A 15,769-nucleotide genomic window follows, 5' to 3' on the forward strand; every position below is an offset into this window, starting at 1 on the left:
AATAATCTAATTGGACCTTTAATTATATAGGATTATTATGCTCAAATATAATTAAAGTTTTATTAATTTAATTAGTTTTTAATATAATACATATTGATTAATCTCATATGTGTAAATGATATGAATCAATTTGAAGAATTGACTAAAAAATATATTTTTTCTTAGAGATTGTAGAATATTTCCTAAATATAGCTACCCTAATAGGACAGATAGTCAGCCACAACATGCAGGCTAACATGTACCTAAAAATGGAGAGAAGTTATAATATGTATAGATGAGACCCTCAGCAAGTTCGAGCTTACTTCTTGGTCTGATTGTCTTTCTATGTAAATATTTTATTTAGTTATGAGTATAAAAGTTGATCCTTAAAGAGCATAACTATATATAGGCTGAAATAAAATCAACATGAAAGAAAGAAACCTATGAAGATTTATGAAACTCATGTTGTGCAAAAGTAAACCCAGCAATCAGATCACATGATAAAAATATATAAAGTAAATGTAAAAAATCCATGTGACAATTGCCACTTAATTATAACCTAAGGTTTTAAAAAACTAAAAGTGATCAGGTACCCCTAACAACAACCCTAATTCTATTCTTAAAGTGGATTTAAGTAACTTTAAAATGGAATAATTTTATAAGTCTTCATTTCTTTATCTTCCTCCCTTCTACGAGCTCCATGGATTTGTCTGATCGAAGTATCCAAATGAAAAGAAACTCCTCCCTAAAGCGATGTTTCTTTCCTCTTTGAATTTTTAGATAATCCTAATTTGAATCCCTAAATAAAAGGACCTCTCCCCTAAGGGATGCTTACCTCTTCTTAGGACTTCAAATTTGATAGATTATATCCCATTTAAAAATAACTTTCACAACTCATGAATTTAAATTATATTTGAAAAATAAAAAGACTCTAATATAATCTTTACTTTCACAACTCGTGCTCTTTTTTCACCCACCTAGTGAAGGCAAAAAAACTTGTACTCCTTTTTTACTCTCTAACTAAAGCAGAGAACATGACACTCCTTTTTCACCCTTTTGATGAAGGTATAAAACCCCAAATCACTTTTACCTTCCCTAGTACAACAGAGTAGCTAGACCATTTAACACCAAACTGGCCTTCTTCCCAAATATTCCATCAAGATTAACCTTGGAACATGGAGGAGCTCAAGTGTAAGTTCACTAGGAAACTGCGTGGAACTCCCACTCACACTCCCTTGAAACCCACAAGGATCTTCTCCCTTTCTTACAAACTCCACCTTTTCCTTCCCAATTTCTTGGCTCTCTATCTAAGCTTTCTTCAAAGGAAAACTACTCAATGAATGCCCAAAGAATTTTGTGAAGTCTTATGAGAAAGCTTAAATAGAGGGATTAAAAAAATGATTGTATTGTATGATCCATGATTATTTAGTATAATTAATTTAAATAGCCATATTTGTACTATACAAAGAGTTATGTGATTTACAATTAGTCAAGTATTTGATCGGATTGTATCAGTTAATCCATATTTGATCATCTAATTACAATATTAATTTAGCCAATATTTAATTATATCACCAAGTTTGATACCTATCGTACTATATAATTAGTACATATTTTAAATTTTTAAATATTCCCTAAATTATGATTCACGACTGAGATCTTAATTTTAATTTATCATTATATACCATTTGGACTGTATAGTATGATTAGTTCATATAGCTTTAATTATATAATTAGCTGTTATAATGATTTTTGAATAGTTGATCGTATAGTATGATTAATTCAGAAAAATTATAATTCTTAAATTCTCACTATCTCACTCCCTTGAGTGTGCATGTGCACTATAAATATGCTAGCATACACCCTTACAAGACTCGACTCAAGAAATAAAAAAATAAATAAATGAATATTATAATTCTTTCAATACACACTTGTTTACCCAATCTTCACCCCTAAATCTCTATTTAATTGTGAATGATGTTCCTAAAATGTTGGGACACGCACAAATAAATATGTACATATACTAGGAGAAAAAAAAAGAAATAATCAATAATGCTTGTTATCATAAAAAATATAATTATGGTGCCCGAGTTGCAATAGATCGAAATTGATTAATACTAGCGTGGTGCCATAAATGGCATGCTCCACCACTAGTAGATCTAATCCTAAGAAAGGAAATTATGATGACTCATATCTAACCATGAGGAGAATAAAGGTAGAGTGGTGCTATAAAGGTTGTGCTATATTATAAGAAGATTTAAACTTGAATGGGAGATTAATTCCTAGAAAAGGAAACCAGGATGGTGCCACAAGGGGTGTGTTCCATCACTAGTTGATCTAATCCTAAGGAAAGAAAGCATGATGGCTCAAATCTAATCTTAACATTGGAAAGCTAGAGTGGCACAACAAGGGGCATACTATAATACTAGCAAATGATCATATATAAAAGAAGCTTTAGGAGGGGACTTATACCTAACGATAGAGGATTTGAAATGTTTGACTAGAATTTGAAATATGGATAAATTTGATTCAAAACTTTAAGATATTTTAATTTGTTGAAAATTTGGATTACATCAAGCATATTATTTCTTAAGGAAAGCTTGTTGATCAGAAGCATCAGGTGATTTTTTTTACAATCAACTAATTGGTTGGAGCCTACTTTGTAGATTATCTCTATGATAAAAGGTCATTCTTATGCAGGTTCAAACATTCCACTGATATTTCAGTGGGCTATGATAGACCTCCTAAGAATTAAGATCAAGTTTTCTACTTGGAAAGTTTTAGGTCACACTAACTTATTATGAGCTTGAACCATTCAGGCCTTATAAAACTCTAGGTTCTATTTAGATTAGTGGTGATGCTCCTCAAGGCCTTTGAGCTCTTCTAACCAAAGTTGCACTTTTGTTTAGTTGTGATATAATTATGTATTATGATCCATAGTGAAGGTATTTAAACATCCAAAGGGAGCATGACCTCAGGCCCATACACTAATGAAAATGGAGTGGATTGGGTCGGGGTCATATAAGTAGTCCAATAGGACCACAGGCTTCCACAACCTAACATTCTAGTGGTCTTTATTATTACATAAGGTCTTTTTAATGATTTACACAAATGTTTTGTTGAAGGCCTCAGCTAATCCATTAACACTTGGAATAAAGATTGTTGAGTATCTCTAATTAATACCATGACATTTTACAAAATTATTTATTTTTATGGATGTGAATACTAACCTATTAAGCGATTGCATATACACCAAACTATTGGCTAAATAAGGTTAGAGAGAGAAAATTAGAGAGAGAAAGATAAAGAGAGAAATTATAAGAAAACAGAAAGTTTTGCGTTGGATTTTTAAATTTCAAGTTCGCAATTTTTCTGTTGAAGCTGATGATGATAGAGGGTCGCCGGCTACCAATGGTCGGTGGTCCAGTGGATGCTCGCCAAATTCCTGTAGGGAATTCTCACATTATAGTAAGGACATTTTCAATATCTCCTCCAACATTTGGAGATGGACTTCCAGGTTTTGCTCAAGGAACAAAATCTACGATCAGATCGGGAATGCCTTTAGTTATTAATGAAGGAGGACTATTATCTTCTTCTAAAAAGGTTTTTGAAGTTGTTAGTAAAGGGAAAAGTGTAATGGTTGAAGATACTGCTAAAGCTCAGTTCAAAAAAGGAAAAGTTTCTGGAATGATAGAGTCAGGGGATGCTTTTCCATCGGCAAAGTTATTTTAAAAAAATGTTAGAGTATATTTTGATGGTGGAATAAGGTTCTAAAATACAAAATTCTATTGCTGAAACAAATGTTTTGGACCTTGATTGTGATCGAGATGTCGATGAAACCTTGGTGAGTTCATTGAAGGAAGCTGCTGTTGGGGTTAATGAAAATCAGGAAGTGAATAATTCTGATTTGGTGAGAGTTCATGAATGCAATCTAGGAGAATTGGGGATGTGTAAGGAAGCCCTGAATGAAGTCACAGCAAGACCCATGTCTTCTAATCAGCTAAATGTTTGGAGTAAGAAGGAGAACATAAAGGTACTAGATCTGGAATTCGGAGAGTTTTTATCTGAAGATGGATTGTCTTTTAAATTGCATGTGGATAATGAGTTGGAGAACTCTAGGAAGCTTCAAAAATCAATAGTAATTAAAGTATTTGGAAGCATATTTCCATTCCCTGTAGTAAGCACTGAGCTAAGGAGGCAGTGGGCTCCTTTTGGGAACTTTCATCTAATAATGCTTGGATTGGACTGGGTCCTTTATTCTTTCTATGATAAAACTTCATTGGAAGTAGTCTTCTCAAATGGAGCTTGATTTGTCAATGGGAAGATCATCAGAATGGACAGATGGTCACCAAATTTCTCTCCCACATCCTTAAAAGGCTTTTTTGCTCCTATTTGGATTAGAATGTCAAACCTTCCTTTACAATGTTGGGATGAAATCAATATTTATATAATTGCCTCAATGGTTGGAAAACCTGACATGATTGATGGAACATGTTCCAATGGGGAAGGAGGGAGTTTGGGAGGGTTTGTGTTCATATCAAATTGGATACTCAATTGCCTCTTAGAGTATGGGTGGAAGGGAGCTCTGGAAAGTCCTTTCAAAAATTAAAATATGAAAGAATTCCAGAATTCTATTTTGGTTGTGGAAAAATTGGACATATGAAGAATGAATGTTGAGAGAAGTGTATAGATGAAAATATTATTTCAAAGGAAGTGGGAAGATCATCTAAGAAAACAGAGGAAGGAAGCTCAAAAATTAAGAAATCTACACCTGCTGAAGCTCCTAGTGTTGCAAAAGATGGATATGGTCCATGGTTGCAAGTTAGTTATGGGAGGAAAAGAAATACAAAAGCTTACAGGAAAATAATCCCTCGAAACAAGGATCAAATGGTGAATAAATTTTTGAAGGTCAAATGAACTTAGATGGAGATTTTTTGAAGCTGAGAAGAACTCAACAGTGGAAGAGGCTGTTGTTCAGACAAAAAAAGCTGATGGAATTAAAGAGGCTGAGAAGGTACAAAGTCAAAAAACATTGGAAAATTTAGCCATGGTGATCATTGAAGCTAACAATATGTCCTTCAAATCATCTAATATTATCTTTGAAAATAAATTCAATATCTTAGATGGATTGGTAGAGGAAGGAGAGATTGTTTTCTCTAAGGAGGTTGAAGAAATGAATGGGTTAAACAAAAATACAAAAGTTATTTTCAAGAGTAACATGGAGGAAATGAAGGAGGTAATTTATATGAAGGAATGTGGTTCCTCTAATGTTAAGAGGAAAATATCTAAACAATTAAAAGGATTAGGACCTATTAATTTGGCTCCTAGGAGTAGGAGAGCTGAAGTTGATATTAAAGATAAGCTGGGGACTTTATCCCCTCTTATTCAATGACTTCTTCCATATCTTTTTGGAATTGTAGAGGAGCTAGCAAGAAGAAAGCTTCTCTTTACTTGAAGGATGTTGTTAAGGAGTATGGGGTCTTTTTTATTGGTTTATTAGAAACCAAAATTTCAATTTTGAAAAAAAGGATGTTAATATTTAATTGGCTTAGAGAGGAATTTCTTTCAAGTCTCTTCAGAAGGATTATCACGGGGTATTCTTATGGTGTGGAAATCAAGTACAACCAATTTTCAAATTTTAGAAGCTTCCTTACAATTTATTATTGGTGATTTAGAGGTTCCTAACAAAGGCAAGTGGAGGATTGCTTCAATTTATAGTAACAAGGATGTCTAAAAAAGGAAAAGGCTTTGGGAAAGGTTAGAATACTATTCCTCTAAGGATTTGCCTATGGTGATAGGTGGAGATTTTAACTGTATTATTTCAAGGGAAGATAAGAGGGGAGAGAAAAGATTCAAATTTTCCCTAGGACCAAAATAAATGAATACTTTTCTAGCTTGCAATGATTTTCATGAAGTTGGGTATGTGGGACCAAGGTTCACTTAGTGTAACAACAAAAAGGTGTGGATCGGATCCTTAAAAGGCTCTATAGATGCTTCTTAAACTCGGCTGCATTAAATTCATCAAATCATTTTGTGGTGAGGCATTTGGCTCGTGTGGCTTTAGATCATTGCCCAGTTCTCTTAAATCTCATGGTTCAGTAAGTAACTAAGAAGGTCTTAAGGTTTGAAGATATTTGGGCCTCTAATAAGGCTTTAGCTGTAGTGGTTAGAGGTGTTTGGTTGAGAAAATGTAAAGGCAGCTTAGCTGATATCCTGAATTTTAAAAATGAAGAAATCACTAGAGTAAAGCAAAAATGAAAAGTTTATTTTCATTGAAAAGTGATATGTTTAAACTAATAGAGGATCTTCAAATGAAAGAAGCAAATGAAGGAGATCTTTCGAAAGAGGAATGCTGGTTGCTAAAAATGAAGGTGGGTGAACTCAACTCCACACTAGCTCGGTTGGACACATGGTGTAGGCAAAGGGCTAAGGTGAAGTGGATGTTGGAGGGAGATCGAAACTCAAAGTTCTTTTAAGCTCTTACCTCGGCAAGAAGGAATTAAAACTACATTGCAAAAATTAAAAATGTAAATGGTGAAATTATGGAGGATCAACATCAAATAGTGGATGTTATGGTTTGTTACTTCAAAGAAAAATGAAAAAATAGAGAATGCAAGCTTGAAGATTGGCCTAGACTGTGGAGTTGTCTAGATGATGATGATAGAGAACTGTTGAACAAAACATTCACTATAGAAGAGATGGAAGAAGTTATCAAGCATAGTGGAAATAATATATCTTCAGCTAATGATGGTATTACCTTTTCTTTCTTTAAAGCTTATTGGGAGATAATTAAACTTGACTTGTGGAATGCCATCAATGGTTTTTTTTGAATCATCGGATATGGACTCAAATTGGAAGGAGACAATTATTGTGCTTATTCTAGAAGTTAGCAACCCATTAGCCCCTTCAAACTATAGACCTATAAGCTTATGTAATATTGTTTATAAATTGGTGGCAAAAATTCTTATAAATAGGATGTCTTCTATAATACCTAAATTGATCTTAGAAGAGAAAGCGGCTTTCTTAAAAGGAAGATCTCTATCAGATCATGTGTTGATAGCTCAAGGGGTTTTGCTTAAACAAAGGCATTCTCATTCTTCGAAAGGTGTTGTTTCTTTCAAAATTGACATGGAGCAGGCCTATGATTCTATGGGGTGGCCTACTTTGGTGAAAGCTTTAAATTATTTTGGGTTTACTCCTAAATTTTCTAATCTGATTTTGGAATGTGTACATGTCTCAAAATTCTCTATTTTAATCAATGGTAATTTGTCAAATTGGATAGATGGTCAAAGTGGCTTTCGATAAGGATGTCCCTTTTCTCCATATCTATTTATTCTTTGTTCTAAGTTGTTATAAAATGCTTTTAAACAAAGAGGATGCATCATTGGAGTGCGATTGTGTTCAAACGGGCCTAGAATTTCCCACTTGTTGTATGTTGATGATGTGATTATCTTCTCGGAAGCCAACTTGAAGATAATCAAGGAGATAAAAACAATTCTAGAAATTGTTTGTGGTTGGTTGGGTTTACAATAAATATCAGCAAATCTTCTATGGTATTTGGCAAAATAGTTAGTCGAAGAAGGAAGAAATCAATTGCCCGGATTATGGGGTTCAAAACAGCTAAGGAGTTGTCATATATTGGAGTAAAGTTAGCATTGAGAAGGCTAATAAAAGAAGATTTTCAGTTTATTGTTGACAAGGCTTTGAGGATGACAAATATATGGAGAGGAAGATTGATATTCTTAGAGGGTAAAATTTTGTTAACTAAAACAATCTTGTTATCATTCACCATCTTTCATTGTACCAATTCTCTAGTACCTAAGAGTGTACTTGATGAGGTAGACAAGATTTGTAGAAGCTTTATTTGGAACAAATCCAATAGAAGACATGGGATCCACTATGTCAATTGGAATAACTTGTGCTTGGCATTGAAATGGGGAGGTAGAGCTCTTCACTCTTATTCAAGTAAAGTAGGACCGTTGAGAGCCAAAATTGCATGGAGGTACATGAATGATAAAGAATCCTTGCTGCACAAAGTGTTCCATCTGAAATATGGAAACTTGTTGGAAAATGTAGCAACGAAGAGGTCGGGGTCACTTGCTTGGAAGATCATCATGGATGGAGGTAAATCACTAAGGCCTTTAATTAGATGGAATGTTGCTAATGGAGAAGATATTGATGTATTCAGTGACACATGGATATTGGATAAAAGTATTAGCAAATGGCCTACCTTTGTTACTTCACATGATAGTAGTAGTTTTTTGGTTTCTAACTTCATTACTAATGGAGGATGGAATGTGGAAGTAATAAGCAAATTTATAGGAAAAGATATTGTAAACGTAATCTCACAAATTAATATTTCCTCTGAAATGGAAAAAAGATAAGATGGAGTTGCTGTATCAGAAAAATGGGAAGTCCATCTCTTCTATGGTGTTTGAGAGTTCGGTTATACACACTACTCTGAAGCAGTTTTGGAGCTGGATTAAAAAAAGCAATTTGAACCCAAAGGTGGAGACTCTATGGTGGAGAATTTTTAACAATGGCCTTCCTACTTATCATTTCCTTGAGTATAGAAGATTACAAAGGGAAAACTAATGCCCGAGGAGTTGTAATGATATGGAAGATGGTGATCATGTTGCTACTAGGTGTTTAAAGTTGAAAGAAGTTCTACATCCAATATATAAATGGGGTTTTGTCGTTCAGGTTTTTGACTCCTTGATAGATTGTTGTAATTGGCTGTCCAGCCAAAGTTCCTTTAGGAATAATTTGTAAAGTAATGTGGTATTCTTTATATGGAAATCAAGGAACAAGTTGATTCACAATGGGAAGGAAGATTGCTCATTGATTATTGGTTCTAATGCAGTGAGTTATTCTTTAATTTTTGCTCAAGGAATTGGTAAAGTCTCAGGTATATGGGATGCTAATCAGTCTTCTAGACTGTCAAATTTGCATTGGTATCCCCCTCCACCTAATTAGATAAAGGTTAATGTGGATGATACCTTACTTACCTCTTATAAAGCTGGAATTGGAAGGGTGTTTCATGATCACAAAGGTAGATTCCTCTTGGCTTTTGGAAAACCGTATGTTCATTGGGACATATCTGCATTGGAGCTTTTTGCTACTCAATCAATCAAGGAGATGACCAAAGATTGGATGTTTAAGTACAAGGGAATTATAATCGAAGGAGAAAATGTTAACGTAATGAAGTTTTTGCAAAATGCCAAACAAAGTGGAGACTCTAGGTATGAAGATGTTCATTTATTTAATGGGTTTAACCAAGTTATTTTTAATTGTTTAGATATAAGGTGCAATAAGTTAGCAAATTTATGTGCTAACTATGGCATTTTGAGTTCTTTTATTTGGGATGATGTTAGTGTGAATAAGGTTCCTCCTTTGTTTCTGTCTTTATTAAAGGAGGAATCCAATGTTTTGAGTCCTTAGTTTGTATTCCTTAGTTTTTTAAAAGTAATTGCTGCATTTCCTTCAAAAAAAAAAAACAAAACAAAACAAAATAATACTGACCCATTATCAAATATGATTATGTGGGTTATGCCAAATCAATATGTGATATGGTCATGAAATAATCTCATGACATGGTATGATGTTATGGGGCATAGGGGAACTAACTCTACCCACTTAATGAAATAATACGTCACATCTAAATTAAAGTGATGACCCCTTGCAGAAGGAGGGTCAATAAGCCCAATAAAATTCATGCTTTAACTCTTAAAAGGCCACAAAGCTAACATGGAATGCAACAAATTAGGTGGCTGATATAAAACCACACCATGAACTTAGCATTTATGATAATGTTTTACAATATTCATGCAATTTCCAACCATTGTGGGATAATAATATCCAAGTTTTTTAATTTTCATTTTCATCTAAGGACCAGAATGATGAGCATCATATATTCTGCATGGACTTCATTCATGATCTTAAAGGCCTCTCACTTATCTAAACAACCTTGCAATACATGATCAAATGATCAATAGTATAGAGTTTTATTTAAAGTTTAATTGATGAGTGGTTGTCTCTAATTTCCATCTTCATCAATTTTTGAAGAGGCAGATAGGACATGGGAAGATTTTTTTTTTATGTGCTCTAAATCTTAAAGGCCTAAGACCTGATGTCCCCGAATTTCTATAGAAATAGAGTCTCCTTATGGATAGGAAGATTTCTTTGCAAGCTTTACTAAGGCATCCTCCGTAGAATTTCTTCCATATTAAAGTCTATACTTAGCTACAAGAAGAATTTATTAGAGCAAGTGATTTATGTACTTATGGTATTTTAGAAGTTTTGGGTTCAAAACCATATAAGTTCTTATAATATGGTTGATAACAAGTTAAGAATCACCAAATACTGTGATTTCTTTAATATCCATTTGTATTACAAGTTCCAAACTAATTATCATAGCTTGATAATTAGTCTCATTATTTGTGTAAGGCTATGATAAATGATAGGAGAAATGCATCTTTCTTTTTTTTAATGTTATAAAAAGTAGGCCAATTTTGGCTTTCTTTTGACTAGTATATTTCTTTGCATTGCCTTATTAGTAGGATGCTATACCATAAAAATATAATTATAAAACACTATCATTAGATTCCTCAAAACTCATTATTTATTCATCAAATAAATCATTATTTATAGAAGATTTTACTGATAGCGGGTGTGATGCAAGGAAGTCAGCAACAACTTATTATTTCACAGCACGTAAGGGAAATGAAAGTTATTTCAAATTGAAGCAATATCATAGACCACCATGCCATGTGTTTTAACAACATAGGTCAGATCATAAGATATTGCAATGGAATGACTCTTGTGATTAAGCTTACTTAATGAGAGAGCATATAGTGCCTTAGCTTTTGGCCTATAAAAACTAAAGTAATATAGTACTTTTTAATGAAAGGATATTGAATTTTTTTAAGGAAGAGTAATCAGTTAAGATAGTAGAGGGTTGTCTTTTCCCTCATCATTGACTTGAGCCAACAGGGCACCAAGCAATTTGCCCAAATCACAATATATATAATAAGAAGCTTCCCTGGAAAAGGAGTTGTGAACACTGTATTGGTAAGATATTATTTGATATTCATAAAGTCACTTTAACATTTCTTGTACCATATGAATTTAGAATCCTTTTTAGCTAGGACAAAAAAGCGTTGGCATCTCCCAGATAGATTAGAGATAAACCTCCATATATGCGCCTACCTACCTTGAAGGGACCTTAGTTGTGTAAAACTTCTAAGAGGTGGAATATTTAAGATGGCTTGTATCTTAGTATGATCAATTTTAATTTTGTGATGCCTCACTACTATGCCAAAAAAATTTCTTGAAGTAACACCAAAAGAACACAATAAGGGATTCATTTTGAAGTCGTAATGGTGTAATTACTAAAAAATGATCCTTATATAATACATGTGAGCCTCTTTGACTTTGCTCTTGATGGATTAATAATCATTGTAACATTCAACTTGATTATGAATTAATTTATCAAAATTTTTTTCATCGCCAGTAGGTAGGTTTCATCAACATTTTTGAGATAAAATAACATCACCTTATAACAAAAGATTCCTATAGGAGTTTTGAATGCAATGTATCTCTTATCTTCTAGCGTATCTTGATTTGGATATAGATAGACAATCTATCCATAACAAAAAAAATAATATGCTAAGAGAAAATATTCATTATGAGCTTGGGTATGGGTAGAGGAAACTCGTCCTTAGGATATGCTTTATTCAAATCCCTATAATTGACACAGATTTGAATTTGACCATTCTTCTTTCGAACCAGAATGACACTAGCTACCTAAGAGTAATATTGTTCCTCTTGATAAATCTAACATTGACAATTTTTTACATTTTAGAAATGACTACTATATTGATTTCTAGATGCATGCATCGAGGAGATTGCTTAATAGGAATTACATCTTATCGAAGTCCACATTTATGAATTACTATGTTAATGGACAAGCTTAATATTTCATTGTATGTCTAGGTGAAGAATTCCTTAGACTTATAGAGAAGTTCAGTTAGATCCTTTGATTCATCCTCACTCAACAAAGATATAATAAAGGTAGGGCGAGGGTCATCCTCTATTCTAAGGTTAATTTCTTTGAGTTCATTAACTATTGATTTAATTTCTTCATCAAATTTAGGGGTGCATCTCAAACTTAAAGGTTCTCAAGACCATTTGACGTCCCCAATCAAAGCCCATCAAGGTGGTCGATAATTTTCATAGCTCAAGTTCACGATGATTTATTATCATAAGAAAATACTCATCATTATCAAATGAACCAACCGTACTATTGTTGAGGCTACTACTTAAATTTCTTTTATTTTCTATATGCTAAAGCCTTTTATGGTATCTAACTTAACCCTTGGTCCACTGACCCGATGTGAGATCTTTAGAGACATAATTCTTTATTCACATAAGAAAGTAGCTAATAGGTAATTCCATTAATTCATTGAAATCTGCCTTCATAAGGATTATATCATCTTCTTTCCTTGAGGTGGAGGAGCCAGGAAAAAACTTATGGACTTTCCTTACTTCACAATCTAAGTTAGGAGAGTCATTAGTTACTAACCTTGCAACCTAGTCAGAAGACAGTGTGGTTAATGTTAAGGCTTCAATTCTCCTACTAAGCTTTTCATATATAGTTAATTTATGCATGTCACTTTGAACTTTTTGAGTATCACCCTCTAGATCACTATCTTGTTCTAAAGTGAGATCAAATTTTGGAGGAGGATTTATCTTTGTAATCAAAAGGAATTCTTGCAACCCATACTTTTGAGTCATCATCCAAACTGACTCTATATCATTATACAATCGGGGTGTTCTTCTTTCAAGAGAAGCACGTCCTCGACTACATGCACTTTTGGCTATCCTCCCACCTCTTTAAGGGATAATGTTTGGAGACCTAAAGGTCATGACCATGATATTTTCTTCACTATCTACTTTTTTTCTTTTTTTCTCTCTTTTCTCCTTCTTTTCCTTTTGATTTTTCACTTTTCTTTTAGATTTCTTCATTTTCTTTCTCCTCTTTGACTGTAATATCATTTTTAGGATAAGTAGTGGAGCCTTTAGGTGTGTAGTAAGCTACATCTTTATAGATCTCAATCTCATTTATAGAGAATTATTGCAGAACACCCTTGATCACATATTCAATGCTTTTATCATTAGTACTTGATGCATTGGTGTATGGTAGATGGAGCCATCCTATACTCGTGGATTAAAGGCCTACCTAGATGTGAGTTGAAGGATGTCACTGAATGAATAATGCAAAAATTAACTTCAATTTTTAACTATCTTATCTCTATTTGGAGTATGATTGAACTTAAATCCTTCTTACACTTCTTATTGAACCTAACACTATTTTATCAGTGGTGAACCTACATGTGTCCACTTTAAGGTATGTGATACTCTTTACATTCATCACGTTGACCAATTTTCCCAAATCAATAATGAATTTGGATAATTTAAAAATTTTCACATTCATAGTAATGTAAAGTGGAGAATTATGATAGATATTTCCCAAAGTAGATCCTCATAAAAAAAAAGGTTAACCTTAGAAATTATTTGAATTATAAAGCTTCATCTTGTAATGTCATAGCTAACTGGCCTTAATAAATCTCTAGATTGGGAAGTACTTTAATTAAAGATCCCCTCATTTTTTTTAAAAGAATGATGGTGTCGTAGATACTCAACTTAGCCAGCAGCTTCCTAAAATGAGATAAGACATTAAAATCAACCTTGGGAACTTCAAGATCGGAACCTGATGTATTAAAAGAAAGATTAGATTGTTGAGGTGGAGCTTGAACTGGACCAATTTCTTGAGGAATGAGCCTAGGGGGTATGACTTTATCAACATGAAGTTGTACCTCCACAATCTCCTTGGGAGGACAAACTATGGTAGGCTCTATGCTCTCCTTAGGTGATGCAATGCCAATTTTAGATTGGGAGTTCAAATATGAAAAAACTATAATTATGGGACTCCCTTGAAAGTTAACTTCAAGGGTGTCGCTTTCTTATAAGATCTCGTATTCATCTCCCCCTTTAAAAGTCTAATCTAAAGGATCAACTTTTTGAGGATCTTAATTAATTATAGTTGAGTTCTAATTTTTCTCTATGGAAGATTTTTTTTGTATTTTATTCTCTTTGTTAATCATCAAAATATGAGAAAAAAGGTATTTTTTAATAAAATTTTGACCTTTTAACTTTGATGGGGAACAGTAAAATTCAGATGATGTTAGTTGAGATAAGAGTTTTATGCCACCATCCACTACTTGAATACATCTCTCATCAGCTTATTTCCTCTTTAAAAAAAATTTACTCATTTTCTCTTTATTATTTATAGTAGTTCCTATAACTACTGAAGAGGAAATCATCTCAATATCCTCCTGTAATGCCTCCATCTCAACCTCCAAGATTGGCCCCAGTCTCCCTTCAGTAACTATTGAAAAAGATGAAAAGATTTATTACTCAACTTTTTAAATACCTAAAATAAAGCAATATCCCAACCATTATTAATTGATAAAGAAATGTTAGAGTGCTTACCTGAGATTATTTTGATGGACCTCTAATCCAGATCTACCAAATAATCTATAGGGATTATGATATTTCCCTATTTATAATTTCTCTCAAGACATTCCTTAAATATAAGGAATTCTTCAATTGTGTGGCCCAACATACTATGATAGGGGGAAAAATTAAGATTATCCCTCTCGTTTGCCTCTTTCAGTTTCTTAGCCTAAAAAAACTTGAAGTTTGGTTTCTTTATGAGACTCTTGAAGATTTTTCTTATTGACTCATTTAAATGGATATAATTTTGCTAATTTATCTATAAAAAATATCAATTAAGGCTCCCTAGTAAATTGAGGGGTTACTTGAAATGGTTATTGTGGAGGATCACTCAATGGATTGCTCATCGATTTCTTCCCCTTATCTTCTATGGATACAATTATTGCCCTCTTTTCAATATATTTTTTAGGCTTGCTTGATTTCTTCTCATCAAATGTATTCTTCAAGAATGGCATTCAAGAATCCTCTTCCTTTAGGTTATTAACCTTATTGAGTAACTTTTTAAATGTTTTTATTGTAAACCATTTTAGAAGAAAAATAATGGGCTTGTGGATATTATTCAAGAGAATTTTCACCGATTTTTGCTCTTGCAATTGTGGTTCAAACTTCACTGAGATAGTTCTCTATCTCAAGTTGTACTCAACCATAAACTCTCATAGCTTCTGCTTCTCAATGACCAGATTGCCCATGGTTATACGATGGTGAGCTCTAAAGAATTTCTTTAAGAATAAATCCTTGAACTAAATAAATGTTCTAACCAAACTATTTGGTAGATTGACATATCACTTGAAAGTAATTCTAGAGATACTACTAATGAATTGGTGAAATATTTGAGCATTTGACCCTCTTGCATTACAACAACATACACACAAGTGGGTAAGGTGTTGCCTCAATTTTTTAATACCATTAAACACTTTAAAAGAAGGTGGCATGAAGCCCTTTAGATAAGGAACTATGTTTTACACTTTAGGGTAGGGCCTACCCTTTTAAATATATATGGTCGCTTTGGAATGGGCTAAAGACTCCCTTTCCCGAGCTTAAATAATGTGTTTGATATTTTTATCGGCTTGCACTATAGGGACTAAAGGGGCTGGTGTTGGTGTTGGGGGAAGTGCTAGATTAAATTAGGGATCTTTTAGATTGAATTTAGCTTTCCACTCTAATCACCCACTATATATATATATATATATATATATATATATATATATATATA

Source organism: Dendrobium catenatum, unplaced genomic scaffold (genome assembly GCF_001605985.2).
Source record: "Dendrobium catenatum unplaced genomic scaffold, ASM160598v2 fragScaff_scaffold_1030, whole genome shotgun sequence".
Taxonomy (NCBI): Eukaryota; Viridiplantae; Streptophyta; class Magnoliopsida; order Asparagales; family Orchidaceae; genus Dendrobium; species Dendrobium catenatum.